Consider the following 8,744-nt stretch of genomic DNA (forward strand, 5'->3'; position numbering starts at 1 on the left):
CATCATCCGCCGGACTCCAAGATTACAAAGATACAAGATTGAAGACTCCGTCCCGTGTCCGGATGGGACTTTCCTTGGCGTGGAAGGCAAGCTTGGCAATACGGATATGTAGATCTCCTACCATTGTAACCGAATCTGTGTAACCCTAGCCCTCTCCGGTGTCTATATAAACCGGAGGGCTTTAGTCCGTAGGACATAACCTCCATTACAACAATCATACCATAGGCTAGCTTCTAGGGTTTAGCCTCCTTGATCTCGTGGTAGATCCACTCTTGTAATACACATCATCAATATTAATCAAGCAGGACGTAGGGTTTTACCTCCATCAAGAGGGCCCGAACCTGGGTAAAACATCGTGTCCCTTGTCTCCTGTTACCATCCGCCTAGACGCACAGTTCGGGACCCCCTACTCGAGATCCGCCGGTTTTGACACCGACATTGGTGCTTTCATTGAGAGTTCCTCTGTGTCGTCACCGATAGGCTTGATGGCTCCTTCAATCAACAACAACGCCATCCAGGGTGAGACTTTTCTCCCCGGACAGATCTTCGTATTCGGCGGCTTCGCACTGCGGGCCAGTTCACTTGGCCATCTGGAGTAGATCGAAAGCTACGCCCCTGGCCGTCAGGTCAGATTCGGAAGCTTAAACTTCACGGCGGATATCCACGGAGACTTGATCTTCGATGGATCCGAGCCACAGCCGTGTGTGCCGCACTGTCACGAGGGGCATGATCTAACTCTGCCGCCGGACAGTGCCTTGGAGGCCGCACATGAATCCGCTCCGACCCTTAGTCCGGGGCCGATAGCGCAGATCGAGGACCGGTGGCTGGACACCGCATCGAGGGCTACACCTTCCTCGGCGATGGAGCCGAACACTGACCTTGTCCCCTATAAAACTCGTGACTCCGAGGTACCGGACTCCCTGCCGGACTCCGAACCTCCCTCGCCCCTACCAATCGAATCTGATTGGGCGCCGGTCATGGAGTTCACCGCCGCGGACATCTTCCAATACTCGCCCCTTGGCGACATCCTAAATTCGCTAAAGCATCTCTCGCTATCTGGAGAGCCCTGGCCGGATTATGGCCAGGATGGTTGGGATACGGACGACGAAGAAATTCAAAGCCCACCCACCACCCACTTTGTAGCCACTATCGACGATCTAACAGACATGCTAGACTATGACTCCGAGGACATCGACGGTATGGATGATGATGCCGGAGACGAACAAGAACCAGCGCCTACAGGGCACTGGAAGACCACCTCGTCATATGACATATACATGGTGGACACCCCAAAAGATGGGGACGGCGAAGAAGCAGCGGAGGTAGATTCCTTAAAAAAACAGCTCAAGCACCGACGTCAGCGGCGCCGCTCTAAATCCCGCCACAGCGAGAATGGAGATTCCGGCACAGGAGATAACAACACCCCAGAAAATGCCGAAGACAATCCCCTCCAGCAAGATTCAGCGCAGGAGGATGCAGAAGCAAGCCCTCACGAGAGAGCGGCAGATGAAGAGGTCGAGGATGATAATTACATACCTCCCTCCGGAGACGAGGCAAGCCTCAACGACGACGAATTCGTCGTGCCAGAGGATCCCGTCGAACAAGAGCGTTTTAAACGCAGGCTTATCGCCACGGCAAATAGCCTAAAGAAAAAGCAGCAGCAGCTTCAAGCTGATCAAGACCTGTTGGCCGATCGATGGACCGAGGTCCTCGCGGCCGAAGAGTACGAACTCAAACGCCCCTCCAAGAGTTACCCAAAACGCAAGTTGCTCCCCCGATTAGAGGAAGAAGCATACATACCTTCATCACCAGCGCACAATACGGCCGACCGACCATCCCGTGGTCGCGACAGAGAGGCATCCAGGCCTTCCACTAAGACCGTACCGCGGCATCGCTCCAAAAGTAGGAAGCCAAGAGGGAACGCGCCGGACTTGCGAGATATATTGGAGGACAAAGCAAGGCAATCCAGATCCATCTACGGATCACGTGGGCGCCCCACGACCCACGACGAATATCGTTGCACCGGATACAACAACTCCGGCCGGGCCGATCACAGCAGGCAACGCTCACTCGAGCTACGTTGTGATATTGCTCAATATAGAGGCGCCGCACACCCGCTATGCTTCACTGACGAAGTAATGGATCATCAAATCCCTGAAGGGTTTAAACCCGTAAACATTGAATCCTACGATGGCACAACAGACCCCGCGGTTTGGATCGAAGATTATCTCCTTCACATCCATATGGCCCGCAGCGACGATCTCCACGCCATCAAATACCTCCCACTCAAGCTTAAAGGACCAACTAGGCATTGGCTTAACAGCCTGCCTGCAGAGTCAATTGGGTGTTGGGAGGACCTGGAAGCCGCATTCCTCGACAACTTCCAGGGCACATATGTGCGGCCACCAGACGCCGATGACCTAAGCCACATAATTCAGTAGCCAGACGAATCGGCCAGACAGTTCTGGACACGGTTCTTAACAAAGAAAAATCAAATCATCGACTGTCCGGATGCAGAGGCCCTCGCAGCCTTCAAACATAACATCCGCGACGAGTGGCTAGCCCGGCACCTAGGACAAGAAAAGCCGAAATCCATGGCAGCCCTCACATCATTAATGACCCACTTCTGTGCGGGAGAGGATAGCTGGCTAGCTTGCAGCAACAACCTTAGTAAAAATTCTGGCAGTCCGGATACTAAGGACCACAATGGCAGGTCGCGTCGAAGCAAAAATAAACGTGGCATTAACGGCGACGACAAGGAGGATACGGCAGTCAATGCCGGATTCCGAGGCTCTAAACCCGGTCAGCGGAAGAAGCCATTCAAAAGAACCACTCCGGGTCCGTCCAATTTGGACCGAATACTCGACCGCTTATGCCAGATACATGGCACCCCCGAAAAGCCAGCTAATCACACCAACAGAGACTGTTGGGTATTCAAGCAGGCAGGCAAGTTAATTGCCGAAAACAATGACAAGGGGCTGCATAGCGATGACGAGGAGGAGACCCGACCGCCGAACAGTAGAGGACAGAAGGGTTTCCCCCCACAAGTGCGGATGGTGAACATGATATACGCAACCCATATACCCAAGAGGGAGTGGAAGCGTGCACTAAGGGACGTATATGCGATGGAGCCAGTCGCCCCTAAGTTCAATCCATGGTCCTCTTGCCCGATCACTTTCGATCGAAGAGACCATCCGACCAGTATTCGCCATGGCGGATTCGCCGCATTGGTTTTAGACCCAATCGTCGATGGATTTCACCTCACGAGAGTCCTGATGGACGGTGGTAGTAGCCAGAACCTGCTTTATCAGGATACAGTGTGCAAGATGGGCATAGACCCCTCAAGGATTAAACCTACAAAGACGACCTTCAAAGGCGTCATACCAGGTGTTGAGGCCAATTGTACAGGCTCAGTCACACTGGAAGTGGTCTTCGGATCCCCGGACAATTTCCGGAGCAAGGAGTTAATCTTCGACATAGTCCCATTCTGCAGCGGCTATCACGCTCTGCTCGGACGAACAGCGTTCGCAAAATTCAATGCGGTGCCGCATTACGCATACCTCAAGCTCAAGATGCCAGGCCCTCGTGGAGTCATTACGGTCAACGGAAAACGGAATGCTCCCTCCGAACAGAGGAACATACAGCAGCTCTCGCGGCAGAAGTACAGAGCAGCCTTCTAAGGAAATTTTCGAGTCCGGCCGTTAAACGGCCGGACACGGCCAAACGCGCCTGGAGCAACATCAACCAAGACCACCTGGCACGTTCCGAGCACGCGTAGCAATGCGGCCCCAACCCCAGCCTTTGCATTATTGCAAGACCAACCCTCCGCGTACATCGTTATGCTCTGGAGATACCATGGGCCTAGGGGGAGGGGCATGACCACAACAGACCCAGAGTGCGGCTCGACCACACCAGGGGCTCACAAGTGTGTCACTCTTTTTTATTATTATTTTCCTTCTTTGTATACACAGGACTCCGTTCACCAGAGGCCCTGTCCGGCGGCGAACCCGCCGAACTCACGATGCAACAGCCAGGGAGGGAAAAGGCTGCGACGAACACTCAGGTGGTCTCCATTACGAGCATTAAATTTGATTATATACACCAGTCCGCAGCCCACCCCTGGAGGGGGACATGTTTAATTAGTCCAATCCCTTGCTTACCGCACTCTTTGTATCATTCCGCACTCATAGTAGAATTCCTTGAATAAATAAATGCAGCATTTTTTGCGTGTAATTGCATTACTTTACATATATGTTCACTAATGACATCTTGCACCCGTATATTTTGGTACGGCCAAACACACCAGGGGCTTATGTTCCCTGCATTATGGTGTGATAAGTCCGAACACTTTCACAAGTGCGGCACCCCGAACTTATAGCATTATATGAATCGGCTCCGAATCATGTCTTGGGTCAATAGTTGGGTTTGCCCGGCTCCCACGTTTTGGTGCCTTACGTTCCGTTCTGTCGGCTAAGGTGGCACTGGGAGAACCACTGTGATTGCGCCCCGGTTGAGCCGGGCGAGCTCCTCAGTGGAGAAAGCTAAAACTGACTGGCATGACAAGGCGTGAGACCGGTCGCTGTTCGAGAGGTCTTTTCGGGTCCCTAAAGATTTATGCCGCTTCGAGCGAAGTACCGGATAATGTCCGACGAAGGCGTGGATAGCGCCCCGAATTCGGTCTTCCGAATACTAGGGGCTTCGCCGAAATTTAAAATTATAGAATTCTATGGCTAAGTGAGAGTGTTCAAGCATTATAAGTCCGGTTGCCTTGTTCGTTGTGTTGAGCGCCTCCCTAGATGGACCCAAAAATGGGAACAAGAGTGCTCAAGTTTATCCCGAACACCCCAGCACTCGCGGCTTGGGGGCTGAAGCCAACGACTTGCCATCTCTCAGATCTTATAAACGGCCGCACAGAAGGCAATATTTTAAATTAAACAAGCGTTGCTTAGTGCATATGAACAAAGTTTTCAGCGCACAAGATAATACATAGCGAGTTTACTCAATAATTACATCTCTGGGGCACTCATCCACAATATTGCGAGCACCCTTCAGGACAGTCTTATAGTACATTTCGGGCGTACGATACTCCTTGCTCGCCGGCGGCGGGTCAGTAAGAAGCCTCTGCACATCCAGCCTGCCCCAGTGCACCTTTGCGCGGGCAAGGGCCCGACGAGAACCTTCAATACAGGCGGAGCCCTTGATGACCTCCACCCAGGGGCATGCGTCCACCAGCCGCCGCACGAGGCCAAAGTAGCTCCTTGGCATGGCCTGTCCAGGCCACAGCCGGACTATAAGGCCCTTCATGGCCTCCTCAGCTACCTTGTGGAGCTCGACCAGCTGCTTCAGCTAGTCGCTAGGGGGCACCGGATGGCCGGCCTCAGCGTACTGAGACCAGAAGACCTTCTCCGCTGAGCTCCCCTCCTCGCCACGGTAGAATGCGGTGGCATCGGACACACTGCGAGGTAGATCTTCAAACGCCCCTGGAGAGCTCCGAATCCAGGTAAGTGTCAGGTAGTTTACATTAACATGCTTGCTTTGCATGAAAAATGCCTTACCCGCTGCTATTTTCTTCATATCTTCAACCTCCTGAAGGGCCTTACGGGCCTCGGCCTTGGCGGACTTGGCACTTTCGAGAGCCGAGGCGAGCTTAGACTCTCGAGTCTTTGAGTCGCGCTCCAAACTCTCATGCTTCTCCATGAGAGCATGGAGCTCTTGCCGCACCTCCGCCACCCGCGCCTCCTGCTTCTCTCGCTCTGCCCGTTCCGCGGCCGCATTGCGTTCGGCCGCGGACACAACCTCCCTCAGGGTTGCCACCTCGTTCGTGGCCCCTGCAGTACCCATGTTATCCTTGTTATTCTCTTATTGCAACCTAAATCCTTTTCTGTAAGGTAACTTTTCAAAGTGGTGTTACTCACATTCTTTGTCCTCGAGCTGCTTCTTGGCATGGCCGAGCTCTTGCTCGGACCGCTCGAGATCCTGCTTTAATGCACCGACCTCCGCAGTCAGTGCGGCAGAGGTCAGCAGCGCAGCCTGCAAACCCATATTGACACAATTTATTAGCAACCCTGCGTATATCTTTTTAGATCCTCAGTCCGGCTTTTCTTTCCGAACACCGAACTGAGCATCAGGGGCTACTGTCTATGCGGTATTACATTACATAATTTTAACTTCTTACCTCAAAGCCTGTTAGAAGGCTGCTGGAGGCTTCGGTCAGCCCGCTCTTGGTGAGCTGAACCTTCTGAATCACCGCACTCATGATAGTGCGGTGTTCTTCCTTGATGGAAGCGCCTTTGAGCGCCTCCAACAAGTTGTCCGGCGCCTCCGGTTGGACGGGGGCCGCCGGTGTCACGGTCTTGCCCTTCTTGCAAAGGGGCCGCCTGCCGGACTCTAGAACCACTGCAGGTTCCGGTGTAGAGTCCGGCGCAAAGTCCGGGAGGCTGCCTTGTGGCACCTCCGGAACCTCCTCCTGATGGGTCCCTTCCCGGGATCCCACCTTGGCGTCCTCAGCGGCGCGAGGGGTGGAGGCAGTCGGAATGGATTCCACATCCGACGCAGCCAACGACCCGCTCGATGAAGCAGGGAGATCATCGTCGGCCGGACTGCAGGCAGTATGCGGCATTAAAAGGACACTATGTGACACAAAAGAAATTGCAGATCATTCGGGGATCCGGATACTTACGATCTCGCCTGAGGCCTGGCCCTCGAGGGCCACTCTTCATCGCCAACATTGGTGTTGGTGGAGCTGTCCGGGGGAATAGTTCTTCCCCTCTTGGACCCTTCGGCCTCCCCTATTGGGGAGGCCTTCCTATTTCTCTCTCCCTCCTCTGGGAGAGAGTTTTCTTCCTCCTCCTCATCTTCGGGGGAGGAATCCGCCTCAGAGTCGTCGGACACCTGAAAATGGGAACTCTTTCGAGTACCCGTGGCCACCTTCTTGGCCTTCTTCTCCGGCACCATGTGCGGTGCCGGAACCAGCAGCCCCGCTAGACGGGCGTCCACTGGGTCTTCTAGCATGGGAGCCGGGCAGATGAGCTGCTCGGCCTTCTTCATCCATTCCTGTCAAAGGAAAAGGGAGATTAGAACCCGCTTAGGGTCGAACTATTAACAACAAGTGTCCCGTAAATAGGTAGAATCACTTACCTCGTCAGCTGGACGCTGCGAGTGAAACCCGCGATCTTCCATCGCGGATGCGGGGGCTCGACGCCCTTAAATAGCACCCTTCGGGCACCTTCGTACGTTGTGTCGAAGAGCCCGCTCAACGCCGGGTGCTGTTCCGGATTGAACTCCCACAGATTGAATGCCCATTCTTGGCATGGGAGAATCCGGCGGACGAGCATGACTTGGACCACATTAACCAGCCTGAGCTTCTTGTTCACTAGCTTTTGGATACAGGCTTGGAGTCCCGTCAGCTCCTTCGAATTACCCCACAGCAAGCCCTTCTCTTTCCAGGAGGTGAGCTGCGTAGGGATACCAGATCTGAACTCGGGGGCCGCCGCCCACTTGGGGTCGCGCGGCTCGGTGATATAGAACCACCCCGATTGCCACCCCTTGTCGGATTCCACGAAGGCCCCTTAGAACCAAAGGATGTTGGGCATCTTGCCCAACATGGCGCCTCCGCACTCTGCTTGAGTGCCCTTCACTACCTTCGGCTTGACATTGAAGGTCTTGAGCCACAAGCCGAAGTGGGGCTGGATGCAGAGGAAGGCCTCGCACGCGACGATAAACGCCGAGATGTTGAGGATGAAGTTCGGCGCCAGATCATGGAAATCCAGGCCGTAGTAGAGCATGAGACCCCGGACAAAGGGGTGAAGTGGAAAGCCCAGTCCGCGGAGGAAGTGGGGGAGGAAAATGACCCTCTCATGGGGCCTGGGGGTGGGGATGAGCTGCCCCTCGTTGGGCAGCCGGTGCGCGATGTCGCCGGAGAGGTATCCGGCACTGCGCAGCTTTGTGATGTGCTCCTCCTTAACGGTGGAGGCCAACCACTTGCCTCCCGCTCTGGACATGATCGGAGAAGGTTGAGACGAGATGCGCGAACTTGGGCGCTGGAGCTCGAGTGCGCGGAGATGGATAAGCAAAGGAGGAAGAAGGCGTAGGTGAAAAGGTGAATCCTTATCCCTTATATATAGGCGGACGAAACTATGCGTCCCCACTAGCCTGGTAAAACTCGCTTATCTCCCAAGCGCCACCATCAATGGCGCGGTTGGGTTACCCACGTCCGTATTGATGAGAATCCCGGAATAAGGGGAACACGATCTCTGCTTCGACAAGACGTGCCAAGGAAACTGCTTCGCTAAACGCGCTGAGGTGGTATAATAAAAAACGATTCAAAAAGGCTTGGTAGTGGTGTGACGTCATGCCACAAAATACGTCAGCAGATTGAACTTGTGTGTATATTATTCTCTCTACGGTGGAATGTGGAATTTATTTTGCAGAGCCGGACACTATCCTGGTGTTCACAATCTTCTTTGGATTATTCAGAGGAGGTACCCGCCTTGCAATGCCGAACATTATGCGCGCCGGACTCATCGTCATTGAAGCCAGGTTCAGGGGCTACTGAGGGAGTCCTGGACTAGGGGGTGTCCGGACAGCCGAACTATCATCGTCCGCCGGACTCCAAGATTACAAAGATACAAGATTGAAGACTCCGTCCCGTGTCCGGATGGGACTTTCCTTGGCGTGGAAGGCAAGCTTGGCAATACGGATATGTAGATCTCTTACCATTGTAACCGACTCTGTGTAACCCTAGC

The sequence above is a fragment of the Triticum aestivum genome, chromosome 2B (genome assembly GCF_018294505.1).
Source record: "Triticum aestivum cultivar Chinese Spring chromosome 2B, IWGSC CS RefSeq v2.1, whole genome shotgun sequence".
NCBI classification, from domain to species: domain Eukaryota; kingdom Viridiplantae; phylum Streptophyta; class Magnoliopsida; order Poales; family Poaceae; genus Triticum; species Triticum aestivum.